Here is a 17,676-nt window from a genome sequence, read left to right as displayed (position 1 = left end):
AAAAGGGGAGGCAACCTGCGGAGAACCCCAGCATCAATGCATGAAGTGGAAAATTCTACAGCACAGCACAAGGGAAGTTCACACACATCTTCCTGCAACAGCTCACACTGTGCAAGAGCAGAGCCCTCAGTAAATGTACAAAGAGATGGCTCCACACAGGGGTGGGCTGGAGAGATTCTGAAAAGGTGTGTGGAGGGCATTTGTGGTGGGTTCTAGAAAGGAAAGATTATGGTCTAAGTTCATGTCAAAGGAAACGTTAATCTTCTTCTCTTGACAGAGAGAGGCACCTGCCTTAGGCAGAACACCTGTACAGGGCCCAGCTGCATGGAAATCAGGCAGCTCTGGCTGCCTCTGGCCTGACCTTTGGAGGGTAAACAGGAGTCTACAACATTAGCACCCACATATACAGAATCCCAGGCTCCTAGTCCTAACAACAGCTGTATCAGGTTCAGCATATGTTAAGATATGATCAAGTCTCTGCCCTCCCTCACTTTAAACCTCCTTGTTCTTACTTGCTGTGACCACTTTACTTGCTGGGCTCTCGGGATTATTTTTTCATTCATCCTGACTATTCAAAGCACCTTCCAATTTGTTATTGTGCATGCCTATGACTGACATGCTGTTTACATCTCAACCTTGGTCTGCCTTCAAGGAGCACGGAGAAAACTGGGAGAGTCTATTTTGGGGCAGGAGGCTCAGCGTTGGTTGCCTCAGCTCTTGTGGCCTGGCTGGAGGCTCCCGCAGGGCAACTGGCCCGGTGGGGCCTCCACAGGCACTAACTGGCCGAACGGTTGCAGAGGTAGCCATCAAGAAACAGGAACCAGACCCCAATCCTGCACCACCACATCCACATCTCTAAGTCAGGACGTTCTCACCTGCAGCTCTTCTCTCACATCTGGATGGAAAGGTGGAGGCCTGTACCCAGTCGCCAGCTTCTCAGAGGACATGAGAGAACCCAAAGGATGATGGCACAGTGGGCTGCCCATCACATGGGCAACCCCAGCTCGCTTCCTGCCACATGGGCAACCCCCAGCAACCCTCCGAGCTCGCTCCCGCAGAGCAGGATTGCTCCCATCCTGCTGACTAAAGCCTGTGCTTTTGTGCAGAGAGACGGGAACGGGATCTATCCACATCTGCATCCTAAACACTGTGTAGCAAGTGTCTTTGCTCCCTTCTCCAACAACTCTAAGGAATAATTAGTTAATTATGCCAGCCACAGCTACCTCAATAGGGGCACAAAGGAGGCCTTGGACCAGCAGCCCCTGCAGTCAGGGAGGCATCTGTGCCTCAGTGCAGTCCTGAACTCATGTGCTGGTTCCAGCTCAGGAACTCAAACAAGATCTCTTACACCCCAGGGTTGCACTTGGACATGTTTATCAGGTTGACAGGACAAGTCCCACTCTGTTCCTCCTTATCCTTTAATGGCAGCATTGTGCCAGATGAGAAGAGACTCTCAGGCAAGGTAAGTGGAGAGATACCAGGTGAGGAATACAGCTGCAGCTTGGTGCAAACCCACAGAAAAGCCTAAGAGAGATTCTGAGTCCTAGGGAGGAGGCTGCCATGCACACTGGTGCCTAACTGCTGCCTTCCAGAGCCTGAGGAGATGCATCAGTCGCAGCAATTCTAGGCATATCCAGCTCTGTTGCTTTACCGGAGATGAGCAGAGCAAAGGGCTCAGCCAGCCCACTGTGGATCATAACAAATGGGCTGTCCCACAGCCTCTTCCCCTCCTCCCACAACACCTGACGGCTACAACAACTACTTATTATCATAAAAACATTATCAGAAAAGTTGCTGTAGCTTTAGCTTTCTAGTGTGTGATTCAGCAGCTGAGAATGATGAGGACCTGGCTTCAGACAGTGCTTTGCAGTCCACCGGCAAGTGTTCTGCCTCCCATGGCCTGAAAAAGTCTATAGTAATAAGATTTATTTCATCCACTTTCTAAGTTTAAGTCTTCAAACACAGTGCAGAAATAGATAAATAAGCATCTATCTATTTGTCAATGGCTAAATCAAAAAATGTATCTCTTTAGAGATTTTCTTTAGCGATTTTCTCAGAGGGAATCACTGTATACTAGCAAAGGGAAAATACATTTTTAATAGGAATATGAAAATCATCTGAAAATTAAGAGGCAAGAAGCTGCAACAAAGTGCTGAGCACCTGTCAGGGAGGGCCAGGGCAGGGCTACGTGCTGCCTGTGGAACAGTGGAAGGGAGCCTGCATGCCATCACCTAACAGGTCACAGATAGAATCACATAGGGCATATAATGAGGAATTTTAAACTGCACCTAGAAAAGAAGGGGAAGCCAATGGTGTTTGAACAGAAAAGTATTATTGTATGTATGAGGTTTTATTTTTTATGAAAATTTCAAAATAGTATTTGATGATTTTTCATATTGACATACCAAGTCACACAGTTAAAAACACAGCAGCACCAAAATAAAGCCCCATGAATGTGCAACAGGAGATATGTCTTATCTGTAGAAACTGAATAAACAAAACAGAGGAAAGCACAAAGCAGTGTCCAGAGAGAGGAAAGATAATTCAAACTTCAATTCTCTACCAAGCAAAGGACTCCCTAGGGACAGAAAGCACACCCACACCAACTTTTGCCCATTAAAAAGGGCAAATCTCCAGATACCGGCTTTATCAGTCACAGACTGAGGGAATTTGGTGTACATGTGGTACATTGACCTCTACTGCCCACATTTCAATTATGTTGAAGCTGAGTAGAAGAAGAGCATCCACTCCAGAATACAACCAGACATGCACTAAGGGTCACCTGCTGTGTGGCTCTATACCCACAGAAAAGGGTGACAGGGATTGCACCCAGCCCTGACTGGGGGCTTGGCAGAGCTGCACACAGAGGACTGAGCAGAGAAGGAAGCAGCACATGCAGGAGCATCAGGTAAGCCTGAACAGAGCTGGCGACACAATCTGTGCTCCTCTTGAGACTTTAGCTTGAGCTTCCAAGCAGATCACCCACCCAAGTGTCTTTGGGAGGACAACCAGTCACAGATGTACTTCCACCAGACACTGGCACAACCCAACACTCTGAGTGCAAAGGGAGCCATGCATGAGGTGCTAATATCAGGAAAGAATAGAGCATCTGATTTGGGGCAGAATAGGCATGAACTTCAGAACAGCTTGGAGGCAGGGCAAAAACCTTAAAAGTTGCAGAACTCTGCAAGCAGAGAACTTAGTGTAAAAAGCCACAGAAAGAAGGCAGCATCAGCAAGACAGTTCCAAGAGGGAGAAAAATTTCTCAACAGGAACAAAGTAAGAGTGAAATTAATTGAGAACCACACTAGGTAAGACAAAGAAAGGAAAAATACAGCCGTAGTGAATAGAAAGAAGAATACTTCTGGGAGGCCCAGGCTGCAATAGGTTTTAAAAATATGGGAAAGTACAACAGATGACATTAATTACTGTCAAAAGTAGTAGTGTATGGTCTGGGGACTCGCCCAAAGCAGGGGGTCAGAATGGTACCGAATGGTCAGGGACGAAGGTGAACAACGTCTGGTTTCTAGAAACATTGCTGGGTCTGTCAGGATGAAGAGGGCTGAGGAATCTGAAGGCATGCTCAGGTTTCCTTTTGTGGATCCAGCTGGAGATATCTCATAACTCATCTTATCATACTGTTACTGCATGCCAGTAGAACTAATCATGCTTAAAGGTAAGAGCAGGCTCTGCAAAGTAATTGATCAACTCCTGGGGATTTACGACAAAGGTGAACCAACAGCAGGGCAAGAGGAGATGAAATATTCTTTGAGGTGTGGAAGGTTGTGGGCACTTGCCACGTCCCAGGAGATATTCTTCCTAACCACTTGCCTGTTTTTCCCATCTTCCCTCCTCCCTGTGATATTTTCAGGCCATCTACAGCTCTTCTCCCAGGCAACCTCTATTTCTATACCATGTCAACCATAGCAACCATCTCATTGCTCCCTAATTTCACACACTGCTTCACTTTTATGCTAAAGAGCAATTCGGTATCTCAGCCATTTTAGAACCACTAACTGAAGTTGCAGATGTTCATTTTGGAAACAGCTATATATATATATATATATATATCCAGAAGTTATTGCCACTCAACTTATAGCAGTTATAGCACTGAGATAACAGATAAGGCGAGCGCTCCTACCTAGCTCGCAAGGTGCAAGACTGGCCATGAAAGGTTCTGTTCTCTGCAGCAGCTTTGCTGACTCACGCTGGCCTTGCATCCTTCTGCTGTGGAACAGCATGTGGCATTCACTGAATTAGGAGTGCAATCCTGCACAGAGACATGGCCTCCAGCTGTGAGGAGCTTCTTAAATGTCTCCAGCTAAATACACAAAAGGAAATCTAAACACACCTTAAGACACCTTCTTATCTGGTGCCCTCACTCCACCAACCCCTGGCAGATTTATTATAGCTGGTCCCTTTGGACACCAAATTCATGTTTCCCCTTCCCATGACGTTGGTACTTCAGCTGGGAGTTGCTGCCAGTCACTGAAAAGAGGTGCCACAAAACTGCTCCCATTGGCACTGAGGCAGATGCCTTCATGCTTCAGGGATGAAGACTCCTGTAAGACACAAAGTTGGACAGCTTATGATCTCTTAATTTTAGTAAGAATACGCACCCCAGGACACATCTTCTTACCACCAGAACATAGCACAGATTGAAGAAAAATGTGCATTTCTCCTGGTTTTGAAGTATCTGCGTAATGTTGACTGACTTGCAGGTACAGCTCATGATCTGTCCTATTTCTCTTTTTATTTTTGTTGTTTAGACAACGGATCAATATGACATGTGTGAGCAAACTGCCTGAGGCAGAGGCAATTTAATTGTATAAAAGACGGGATGGTTGAAGATACAAGGAAATAATTCTGATATTTCCTCCTGTTTGCCTACTGTGATGCCAAATTTCTGACAAGAGGCTCCTGCCTCTGACTTACAGCAACTGTTCAGACTCCTAAAATCTCCTCCCTATTCTGTACTGTTAACAGTCTCATTCCAAGTTGCGTTTCTTCTCTCCCTTGCTTGTTTTGAGGATGACCTACTGAATGTCACCTCTCTTTAAGATACAGGTATTAAACCAGCTATGGACTCTGAGCGGCTGGAGTGGTTGGTAAAATGTAGGACTGTCTTCTGCCAACCCTTGAAAAAAAGCAGCTGTACTCTGCCAACAACTTTCTTTGATGCATCTTGATTTTGCACTCCTGGATCTAACTGCCTCTTGACAGATCCTCTGCATGATCTGGGTTCCTGGGATTTGGTTTACAGTGAAGACTACAGCGATAATGAATGGGATACAGAAAGTTATTTCAAAGTGCAGAACTTCAAGGCCTCCTGTCCCTTCTGCCAGCAGAGGGCCTGTCAATTCAGCATGGATGGGAGAGGCATTTGGGAGCAGCCAAGGAGGTTTCTAGCAGAGTAGCCTGGGACATCCTTCTCTCTCGATAATGGTGACAAGTCCACTCAGCCACTGCTTCTCACCAGTCTGCCTGATCTGAGCTCACTCAAGTCTTAATTCATCATGAGAGGCCCTCCTTCCTAATGCCACCCCATCTAGCCAGGTCCCTTTAAGCTTGTCGATTACACAGTGGAATCAGGGACTGAACTACTGACTGGGGAAAACAGAAAGGACTGGACGAGGCCTCCAACACCACTAACACTTGTTTCAGGGCCTCTCACTCATTCAGCTCCCTCGGAGCCATGCAAGCACAGGACCCTTCCATGCTCCCATGCCTCCCTCTTTCTTAACAATGGTCTTTGCCTTTGAATAGGGACCAACAGCAAGAAGGAAAACACATAACAGTTAAAACACAAATCTAGGAATCAGGAATTGGGCCAAAACACACATTGCACTCATACCTAACAGCCTGCAAGCTGGTTCTTCAAAAAAAAAAAAGTCACACGGACCACAGCCACAGAGAACCACCCTACCCAACACCTTAGGAGTCATATTTGAGTAAGGCCGTTTACTTATGACATGGCCTAGCTGGTGTCTGCATTTCACTCTAAGTACTGCAACTTAACTTACTCCTCTTCATTCATTTTAGCAAGCTTTTCAGAACATAAATCTAGTCACCCAGAAGGTAAATCACTGGCTTCTTGCCAATTTCTCCTCTAAGAGAGCTATCAGCATCTTGAGTGCCTGATGACAGACCGACATTCCTCAAACAGCTTTCAAAAGGGAGGTACTAAAGGCCTTTTCCTTCAAGTTTTTCTCCCTAATTATTTAAGAACTTGACACTGGAGCTTAACAGAGAATGGACAGATGAGATCTCAATGAAATAAAAGGTTAGCAAAGTGCAAAAGCAATTAACTGAATTTCTCAACTTGAAGGTCAATAGAGGAAGCCAGTTTTGCTGTCATATTTTTTTAAGACAATCTGTTTGTAGCTAGAGCATATTGTGAAAAACAGCAGCAAACTTTTACCCTGAGGTAGGTTCTAGTAAATTGCCAGAGACTTCAGTGCTTTACAAAAAGGTGCATGAACGACAGTGACGCATGCAAAGAGACACACAGGTTATTCAGTAGCGCATACTGATAACAGACATGCATATTGAATTCTACCCCTCTGTGACTTGCCTCCTTCCACTGGCAACTCTCAGCCTTCCTTGGCTTAGAGGAAACATGCAAGCCTTTACTTTCAAAAGCAAAGAAAGGGCTCACTAATTTCTTTCCAAACACAGACACTGGGATGATGGTGCTTTTTAGAAAGGCAGAAAATAATCAAAACTGCATTCCTCATTAAAAAAAAACCCAACAAAACAACAACCCAACCCAGTACTATTCTATACATTTGAGAGATTGGTCAGACAAGACTTCAAGGGCTGTGTCAGGAGAACTAAGAACCTGCTGGCCAAGGAGATCACTGTTCAAGGTAATTTTTGAATAAAGCCTCAGAAGGACAGAAATTTCCACAAGAGCTGGATACACAACTAATTTTGCCATTAGCACTAACTTTTGAGATCCTGGAGAGGAAGGCAGGAGAGAAAGAAAACTGATCCAAAATTAACAGATTTCTACATGTAGAAATTTATCTCCATTTCTTGAGTGTGAAGCAAAGGTAAAAACAAGCCACAGAGTTTAGGTACAGCAAGGTCTGAACTGACAAAGACTACTTTTCATCTGTCCAGCCTGCACTGTCCCGCTGTGATAATCCCAGCTCCCTCCACATTCCCTGCAATCCACTGCCATATTCTCAGCTCCATTCATGAGCCAAAACTACCAACTGTGCACATGGCAGCATGCTCAGAGACAGCCATAGGCTGATGGCCAGTTTGTGATCAGGGACTGCAGGACAAACAGATCTGTACTGTCCCACTAAAGGCTCCAATTCAATCACTCAACCGCCCCACCAACCTTCACAAAACTGATAGAAATTTGGTACTTTTAATGCTTTAGTAGAAGGAAACTGTTTACTGCAGACAAACACAAAATGTGTATTTGTAAGAAGAACTCATGCAACCAAACACCTCTAAGGGGATGGAGAAAAAATAATACAAACTGAGAAAAAATAATACAAACAAAAAGGAGCTCAAAATACTTTCTCTAGTCTTTCCTGATTGGGCTGATGGAAAGTCTCTATCATCTCTCCTCCCTTTCTTCCCCAGGTACTTTTGCCTAACAAACACTTCATAGACTGGTAGACATTCCTCGTGTTGTGAACTAGCTACTACCGTCAGACCACTGTGTGCTAACCAGACAATCATCTCAACTGCTTCAGGCTCCCACAGCATCTCCTCTCAAGGGCCTGGAGACCTCTCTCTTCTGCCCATAAAGGAGCAGTGGAAAGTCTGAGATAATGCCATTAATACCCTGTGCTAGAAGCAGCACCCACTAAGATCTCTATATTCAGATGCCTATCACAAGGATGTATTACTGGATCCTTACATGCTTCTGAGTCTCTTCTTCCTTTGCAAGACACAGCTATCGCAGGAGTTACCTAGGAAGGTCTGCATATGAACATGTATGAAGAGCACAGACCATGTCCGCAGAAGCCCCCTTCTGCCCTTACCCCTATGTCCAGCCATGCCCCTTAGACTGAAACTTGCTGCACTTCTTGTTCACATACACGCAGCTTCCCCACTCTCAGCAAAGAGCTGGCAATTGCTCACCACGCTCCTGTGGTCTATTGTCCATTCACCACCACATCTGCTGAGGACGTGACTCAGGTACGCCAGCACTGCAAACGCGAGGGAGACTGGCAAAAAGACACGTCAGGACATAGATTGTTTTGTCAGGAAAGAAACTACTGCAAAGTTACGCATCTCTGTCTGCATAACGGGAGTAGGGTAGAGGATCTGACAGCCTGGCCTTGCCAGATTGCAGGAAAGGAAAGGAGAGGAGATAAAAATGAGTCTCAGCTTGTATTCAATAACTACTTGCTGGAGAAAGTGTAAGGTCAGACATGCAGGCTAGATGCAGCCAATCAGTATGAAGCCATCAGGGAGACAAGGAGGGTACTGACCTTACACAGCAAAAGGCTCCATGCCCCATCAGAAGAAAGAGGAATCCCTGTCATCCTGGAACAGTGCCCAGCCTGCAGGGCTTTTCACAGCAGAACCAGAGCTACTTGGAATAGAAACAGCCTCGTCTCTGAGATCAGAGAGTTTAAACTGGAGCTTGTTTTTTCTGCAGTCATAAGCCAGCAGGCACCAGCTGCAGAATTTGCCGCAGTGTGTGTGTGCGCGCGTGTTTCTGTGTGTGCGAGCGTGCAGCAGCCACGCTCCTCCCCTCCAACCTCACTGTGTGATCAATGACACATTGATCACAGCTCCCTCCTTTTTCCCCTCCCTACATCACTGACAGTGCCAGTCTGATCGCTCTCAGCCCCCTCTATTAAGAAAGCTTTCGTTGGCCTCACTACTGACTTCTTTTCATTGCTTCCTCCCTGGTTAATGAGGTTTGCTTCTTCTCTTTTCCCCTCTTACCCAAAATAGCAGAGTCTGACAGATATTCATGGTCACATACCCTGGTCTGTTCGAAGTGCTTCTAGCTCCTGTTCTAGCTCCTCTAGCTCTGGACACCAGAAATAAAAGGCCCTGTTTTGAAGTACTACAATATGTTTCAGAATCAGCATACAGATAATTTAACACTTTTAGCAAGATGTTTACTGGTGGCAACACTAACAGATGCCAGAGATACCCTATGAAAATAGAACCCCATCTGTCTGTGACTGCAAAGGTGTAATTGTCACATGGTACCACTGGCAATGCAGAAGAGCTAATGATAAAGGGACTGCTGGCTCCTTATCCCTCTATGCTACATGGGCAGTACAGTGACGTGAAGGATGACAAAAGACCACTGCTAGGAAAAAGAAAGCCCTCTAGTGTTCTCATTTCTTAAGCACAAAGTCCCTCCCTATAGCCTACCAGAACGAAAATCAGCTCCAAGCTTAGCCACATCCTCACTCTGCTGCCCTTGAAAGGCTACATCACTCACATTTTACAGAAACCTTCCTTTTTTCCTCCCCCACTAATGGAACCCATTTGGATGCTTTTTGGCTTCCTGCAGTGGAAGGATGTAGTGTTGAGAAGCTTGAAGCCGGACTTTAGCTGCTTCAAGACTACTCATGTGTGGGTGTGCAGCACCAAAGGAAAGAGAAATTGCAAAACGGCCCGGCCCTGTATCTCTCTTCCATCGAATCAACGGCATGACATGACGGTCCACCTTAACAACCCTCCCCCCTGCTGCCTGGCATTAGCCTCATTCCAGCATCAGCACAGAGCGGAGCAGTGATACAGACATTAATAGTCTTTCACCAAGCCTTGCCCGAAGGCATCATCTGTGAGGTGCCTTATGCCACCTCCTCCAGCAGCACACTATCTTCAGGGAAGATAATACAGTGATAAACCATAGCGGTGCAGGACTCCCTAAGTCCCTGACGGGCAGAATATTTTCTCCAGATTCTTCTCTAGACCTATCTTCATACATCATTCTCTGTGCTTGAGCTAAAGACACAAGTGCAACAAACAGCTGAGCAGCTGGGGAATTCGGGTTCTGTTCCTATACTCGGGCACAAACAGCTGAGAAGGGGCAGATCATAAAAAAACCAAGCTCCATCTGCAGCCACCTTCCCCTCTTGTCACTAATTCCCCTGAACCGTCAGTCGCCCCCTACTCAAACAGTATCAAATTCCAAGCCAAAAAAAAACCCGCAGCCGCTATGACCGCTCCTCGCAGGTGCGTTTCCTTCACCTGCGCCTCTGCCAGGGCTGCGCAGCCCCAGCAGCTCATTGGGACCGCGCAGAGAGCGCAGAGCCCAGCCAGGGCCGAATCCGCTTGCCGTCACCGATATTCCCCTCCATCTCCCCCGAACAGCCCATCCAACCCGGCCGACCACTGTCCTCTAAAGCAATGAGCAGCATCCGACCGCGAACAAAGCGCTGCCGCCTCCGTCCCGCACCCCACGGCACTAGGGGCTCCTCATTCCCGAACGCCCCGGCGCCCCCGCTGCCCGCCCCAGGCCAGCGGGGAAGGAAGGTGCACCTACCATCCTGCCCGGGGAGCGGCCGGGGAGCGGCGCCGATCGGCGGCCCGGAGTGCGGCGGATGCGCCGGCACGGCCCGGGCTGCGGCGAGCGGCTGCCTTGTCACGGTGGCGGGGAGGAGCTGCCGCGCCCCCACCCCGGTGCGCAAGGCGCTTTAACCCTCTGCGGGCCGCGGAGCGCCCGCAGCGGCAGGCAGGGGACTCCCCGCGAACTGGCCTGCCCGCCCCGCTGCCCCGTGGCCAGCCCGGTGCGGCTCCGGCGCTCGGGCGGAGTCTGGGCAACGGCGAGCACCGGGCGCCCGTCCCGCGCTCCGAAATACCCGTCCTAGTTCAAAACCCCACCCGCGTCCCGAAATACTCTGCAAGGGTGAAACCCCGACCCGCGCTTCGAAACACCGGGCACGGATCAAACCCTGGCCAACACGCGTGCCGGTGCTGGCTGAACGTTTTTTCTCAACCCCCTGCTGCCCAGAAGGGTGCTCCCCCTCTCGCCTTCGGCTTAAGAGACTCTCGAACTGGAATCTCACGCCGCGCTCCAGCTCCAGAGCAGCTCCTCCAGTTAAAGACGAGTGACACGAACCAGCCGGCACAGTCCCGGCCACCCGGGCGGTAACAGACGTGCCTGGCACCACGCACCACAGCACCTGGCTGCTGGTGCACAGGGATGGGTCAGCAGTGACCTCGGCCCCCACTGGACAGACAACGAACTCGAATGAATGAGGCAAGAACAAGAGGCCGGTTTACAGCACTGTTTTCAGACAAATCATAGAATCATAGAATTATCTGGGTTGGAAGAAACCTCCGAGATCATCAAGTCCAACCCTTGATCCAATCCCAGCGTGATTACCATATCATGGCACTCAGGGCCACATCCACCCTCATCTTAAAAACCTCCAGGGACGGTGAATCCACCACCTCTCTGGGCAGGCCATTCCAATGCCTGATCACTCTCTCTGTAAAGAACTTCTTTTAATAGCCAACCTAAACCTCCCCTGGCAGAGCTTAAGCCCGTGCCCTCTTGTCCTGTTGCTGATTGTCTGGCAGAAGAGACCGACCCCCACCTGACTGCAACCTCCTTTCAGGTAGTTGTAGAGAGTGATGAGGTCACCCCTGAGGCTTCTCTTCTCCAGGCTAAACAACCCCAGCTCCCTCAGCCTCTCCTCATAGTACTCCAGGATGACAGCTCACACTGCACGCACAGGAAGGGCACACATCTCAGGCCATTTCATACAGTGACATACAACTCTGTAGCCTTTTCCTCTTCTATACCCATTGCAACTGTGACCAAATTTCGCCCTTAGCAGGATATTTAGAGCAGCAAGATCTCCTTCTGTATTTTTTTATATCAATACAGTCTATTTCAAGCTGCAAAATAAGACTTTACTGTCTAATTAGGACATTTCCTGATAGTAGTAGTTGTTCCAAAATCTGCTTCTATTAACAGTCATGCTTTAAAAGTACACTTTTAAGCATAAACTAAGCTGATGTCCGTAACTGGGTTAAAAGCTTTTGAATATACAAACAGGCCGATTTGTTATCTTCCATCCATGATCTTGTTTTATAAGGAAATGATGTTGTTTCATAAATATTGTGGCATGCTCTTATGTCGTTTGCCTCAAAATCTTTTTTATATGCCATAAAAATTCACCATCTTCCAACTGCTGTTGAGAACTGACATCAGAAATAGCTATCTCTATGAAATTAATGCCTGAAGGTTGATGCATCTATTGTCTCTAATTTACCTCCCACTTTCCACTCTTGGTTACATGTTCAGGCCACAGCAAACTGAAGTGCATCTTTTTGTGCTTTGCAAGTGTTTTTTTAACAAAGAAAAGTCACTTAAGAGGGATGGTGGTTTTCACCAAGTCCAGTTCTTCGGTATATGTGTCCTGCTTGACCAGCAAGACACTTTTCAAAACTGAAGAGGTTCTCAAAGCAGCTGCTGCCTTTACCCCACACCTGTTCTAAAAGCGGCCTAAGAAGCCTCCTGCATGCATGTTCTTTGAGGCAGCCCTCCTGCCTTTGTAAGCAGCTAACAGTTGCAGATAATCTCTTTTTAGCTTGTGAAGAAAACAACAAAAGTTTAAAAATAGTAATCAAAAGCAGAATAAAAAGGGTACTAACAAGGAAGGTACTCACCAATCTTCAAGGCTCTTCCAGTTCCTAAAAAGAGGGCACTGAGCTTCTAGTTTCAACTTCCACCTTTCTAAAGCTATGGAGACCTACAGAGCTATGATCAGGAACATTTCCATTTCTTCAGTCCTTCAGGAAATCAGGAGACTTGTCTGACAGTTACAGGACCTCACAGAACAGGGACCAGAACCAATACTGAGGTGAGGCTCATTGATGTTCAATTCCAAAGACCATGGAAATAAAGACACTATTATTTTCTGATGCAAGGACAGATTTATTTCAGCTACTGAATTAGAAAAGAGAGGTGGAGCTTTTCCCACTTACGCTAAAAAAACCCGAAACACCTTTGTCTATTTTGTCAAACAACAGTCACCAAATCCCTATGGTTTGAAACAAAGATCCTGTCTTTTGGCTGAAGAATTCTGTTCCCTGTCCACAGGGCTTTGAAAAGGCCTCAAAGCATCCTGTGATGTTAAGAGTAGTTCCTTTCTGACTAGGATATGGAATTAAATCTGGAATTAAATTGTTAACAATGTGAACACATATTTCATCACTACACACCTGAGTCAGTATCACATTGTCAGGAATGTTCTGGATCATCAGTTTTAAGAAGCTATAGACAGGCTCTTCCCTCAGGGTAGCATAAATATGAAGTCTCTTCTTAAAATGTTTTTCTGTTATTTTCAAAGCTTAGGGTGGAAGCAGGGTCATATCTCCATGTTTTTCTCTACTATGATGTTTAAAACATTTTTATAAGAGTGAAGGCTGTGTCTTTATGAATTATGAGATCTCCAAAACTATAGCTAAAGCATAAGACTTACAATGACTCTAGAGGTCATGCTTCTCTGAACAACAGCTCTGAATTGCCCACTGTTTTAAGCTCAAATACCTTTGATTTTCTTCACAACTTTAGGCCAAAGGCTTTAATGAGAGAAGAGATTCTAATGAAGAGTATACTATCTTCTGAAAAGTCTTGCAACAAAGAATAACCACGGCCTGGCCCAGCCTGAGCAGCCCAGGTATTAAATTTGAGTTAAATATATTTATTTCCCCACATCTCTGAGTGAAAAGCAGAGTTCTGAACGGCACAGACTCCAACCTCTCTGTTAGTCTGCCCACCACTTTATAGTTCTCCTTGCACACGGCTCTTACCACTGCACACAGGACAGAAAAAAACTGCTGAGAAGAACAAGGATTTATTTGCATTTGTCCTCTTGGCAGATTTTTTAGCTTTGACTATCCAGTAACTGACTTCCACGGACTATCTGCTTTCAGTCAACCAAAAGAACCGATGACTTGTTCAAGTCTTAGGCAAATCACTTCTAAAATCCTCTTGACTACCTTAATTTCTGTCTAAGTGCAGCAATTTTTACTCTTCTACAGGCTTTACTAGGATGTTTCTAAAGGATACTTGTTTTTGCTGAATACTGCATCTTTCTCTGCAACTGTTTAGTGAAGCTTCCCTACTTCCTATCTCCTTTTTTATTTACAGATATTTGTATCTTTTTAATCTCTATGGTTGCTTAAATTCTGACTAAATGTTTATTTCCCACTTTTGTCGTTTTCTTATTTTTAAATAACCATTTCTGAAATGCAGTGACAGCCCTTTGGTTGTCTGTATAGTTCTATTTAAAGGAACCTTTGGTCCCTAAATTATTTTATTCTTTCAGCTGCTTTGCAGGTCCAATACAATTACATATTTAGGCTCCTCTTTCTTAATTTGAGAATGATCTCTTCATCCTTCTGATGCTCCAGGGCCCAAGGAGTGATTATTATCTGAGCTATTGAGAATTAGCAGCTCTAATGTGGAATTCTGCAAGTTTGAAGGTGGATAGCCCAAATCACCCATTCCCTTTATTTTTGTATCATTTTCTTCACTAAATAAGGTTTTATGTTTGTGGTAATAGCATCCCTAATGCGGGTCCACAGAGACTGTCAGCACCTGCTACCAGCCTCTTTTCCAATTCCTACTTTAAACAAATTCATGAACCCTGTGAGTTTTCTGCACCAACACTGGTCCCTCTTGTCCCAGAAAATAAGCTTTTAAAAATGGTGATCCTAATTTAACTCAGCAACTGAAAAGCTTTAGGGAAAATGACAGAAGATGACCTGTCTAGAACTCTCAGTGGAAAGGATAAAGAGGTTTATAAATCAAGGCTGTGAAACTGGAGCAAACATGAGCAGTACTAAAAAGCCAGAAGGAACACTAAGAGAGGGACTGAGGCAAATACCAAAGCACAGTGAGAACAGCAGTGTGTCTCTGCATGAGTGCAGCACAAGTCCTTAACACCCAGAAGAGTGGCAATGAGGGAGGAGGGACCAGGATCAAATTCCAGTGATTTCCTAGTGACACTGGGATAAGACCCTAGTGTTTTCCTAATTATACCGAGTTCAAGGAAAGTCTTCTTCAAAAGTGTTTTTAATAAGCAGTATACATCTACCTGAAGAGAAACCCATGCCTTCTACCAGCACTAGAGTTGGCTGTACTTCTCAGCAGCCTGGGCCAGGGCCAGCACCAGCACCCGCACCCAAAAGCACCCCCCCACACACACAAGTTTTCTGTATCTCTCCACAGACACAGAGAGCAAAGGAGAAGAGAGAAGCCAAGTCTGTCACTGAAAGCAAGTCAGGTAATCAAGGCAATGTGAGAGAAGCTACAAGAGCTGAAACCTGGTGCAAGATTCCTCTTCCTGCAGAGTGTATTTTTTTTCTTTCCAAACACATCTAACTGCCTCAGATCACAATCCTACTCTGAAATAGACAGTAATGTCTCGCAAAAGGTACCAGCTGCCCCAAGAAGGCTTGGATTCCTGGGAACCTGCTGTTTTAACTCTGTCTCCAAGGCCTGAAGGGAGGCAGAAAGGCTGTTAACATCCTTACAGAGGACAGTGTCAGACCAGAGGCACCGATTCAGCAGGTGCCCTGCCAGTTATCCAGGCAGCAGATTCCATGCTGCTCTACAGACAGGGCACTGGTAGGACAGCTCAACAAAATCACAGCAGTATCCTAGGAAAGAGGTAACAGGTATCAGTGGCAACGGTGAAGATGATGCAAATGGCAGGCAGGAGCTAAGCCTGACAGAGAAAGCTGGGGAGAAGGTAGAGTGGGATTTAGAATTGGCAGTGGCACAAGTAAAATTTTCAGGACAACATAAATTTGGGAAAGTTGACAGCACTCTGGATGTACTGTCATGTTTACATGACTTGGTGAGACTGTTGAGGAGCTACTTTAAAAAAAAAGGTACTTTTTTATTAATCCATACCAGGGGTTAATAAAAGCACCAGGGGTGCCTTGTTTTTCATGTAATATTTAAAACTGGAAACCAAGATGTTGAAATGCAGGCATTTTCCTGTAAGCAATGCAAAACAGCTCTGCCACATTCTGTGAAGCTGCAGAACCCATGACTTGTCAGGTTCAGGCAGATTTAACAGATATTCTTTGGAGGCTTCTCTCACAGTTAATCCAGATCTGAAGACAAGCTAAAAATTCTAGGAAAAACTAAAAACCACGGGACCTAGTTGCTACTACATGTAAAGATACAACAGAAATAACCATATGCTATGATTTCAGAATGGGAACTGCTCTTCCAGGCATATTTTAAATTTGGAGAGATAAAATATTAGTCCCCCCAACTAGTGCTGGTAAATTGTGTGTATGTTTGGGATGTTATGGTTACTAGTCACTTTCTGCTTATAAGACCTGCTAGTCAAGAAAAACCAAAAATATGAGAAATAGGCAAATTTCTTTAGACGTGATCAAACAGGACATCCATTTCAGGCACTGTTCCCTCTTGGGTTTATGCTCTCCTGTATGATGAGATCAGCATTGCAGCACATGCTTTCCTGCAAGGATATATCTCAGATGAAACCAGAGAGGGAAACCAAATGGAGGAGAAGGGAGGGAAGAGAAAAAATAAATCAATAACCACTTTGAATTATTCATGCCCATGAAAGAGGAATAAAAATACAAGCAAATATCATCTTTAGAACAGTAATCCCACGAGAATTTTCTTTATAGGAGTCTAACTGTCTACTGCAGGTTTTTCTACAGAATCATTAGTACTCACTAAAATTTCAGAGGCAAAGAAGTAGGATTAGGTCAAACCCAAACCATTCACTTACCTGAAGGCAAATTGTGAATAGCCATTACCAATTTCCACAATAGCTATTGTCAAAGTGAAGGCAGACAAAATCCAGAATAGCCTTCAGTTTACAAAAATATGAATTAAACAAGTGGGGTCAGGTCATCTGAAAGAAATACATCTTTGTCCTATTATATTGTTCAGAGGTTCAGAGATCTTTTCCTTTTTGTTTTTTTAACCATCAGAAATTTAAGTCTCATCCAGCTCAACTATCCTAAAAAGTTCTACAGATAAAGACCAATATTACTGGGGAAACCCCCACTGTTTTACATGGATTCAGAATGCATTCCACTAAAGCCATTTAACAAAGGCCTGAGAAATCCAAAACATTGAGTTATTCCCAAGCTACTACCTCAAGGACGGCCCAGACTTAGTATTTCTTTCAAAAAGAAAACAAAGAAAAAATATTTATATCTACCAGAACACAAAGTACTAAAGAAAACAAAACAACAAAATATGTTTGTTTTACATTGTGTCCTGAAGAAAGGTCCAACCCTTCCCCAATGATCTCATCATTGTTTTCCTTTTCTATCCAATTAAAGGGTTAATCTCTCAAGGTCCATTCAAAGAGATCCTGACCCCTCAAATCCTTCTGTATGACAGACAGTACAGCAGGACTGGCTCAGCTCAATGCACTCCCTCTGTCCTTGAAGGATAAAAGAGATTGTTCCAGTTATTCTTTGCCTCTGTATACACTTCAAGACTTCGAATTCCATGAACTGCCAACAACATTTAACCACAAGGTCTGGTTTTAGCAGCAGGAGTAATAATTTAATAGGGCAAGTTCTAACTTTAGAATTCACGACTGTGATGATTTCAACTCTAGGAGCTTTGAGCGAAGAAACTTGCAATATTGGAAAGTTAGTTATCCATGGAGATAAAATGCAGAAAACAAAGGAGAAAGTTCACCAAGCATTATTTTT

General features: G+C 45.2%; 1 protein-coding gene across 5 annotated transcripts in view; it reads right to left on the bottom strand.

The window, feature by feature from the left end:
- Positions 1-17,676, bottom strand: part of MAP1A (microtubule associated protein 1A) — a 56,814-nt gene that overhangs the window by 23,692 nt on the left and 15,446 nt on the right. The window contains exon 1 of one of the 5 annotated variants that reach the window (XM_027897196.1): positions 10,484-10,608. The exons of the other annotated variants lie outside the window; for them this stretch is intronic. The gene's annotated coding sequence lies outside the window, so the exon portion shown is untranslated. Of the gene's footprint in view, positions 1-10,483; positions 10,609-17,676 lie in introns of those variants that run through there. 5 annotated transcript variants of the gene reach the window in all.

Source organism: Empidonax traillii, unplaced genomic scaffold, assembly GCF_003031625.1.
Source record: "Empidonax traillii isolate 1590-97213 ecotype Southwest subspecies unplaced genomic scaffold, ASM303162v1 scaffold532:size433792, whole genome shotgun sequence".
Lineage (NCBI taxonomy): Eukaryota > Metazoa > Chordata > Aves > Passeriformes > Tyrannidae > Empidonax > Empidonax traillii.
Note: the sequence above shows the minus strand (reverse complement) of the source record. Positions and strands in the feature narration are given on the sequence as shown.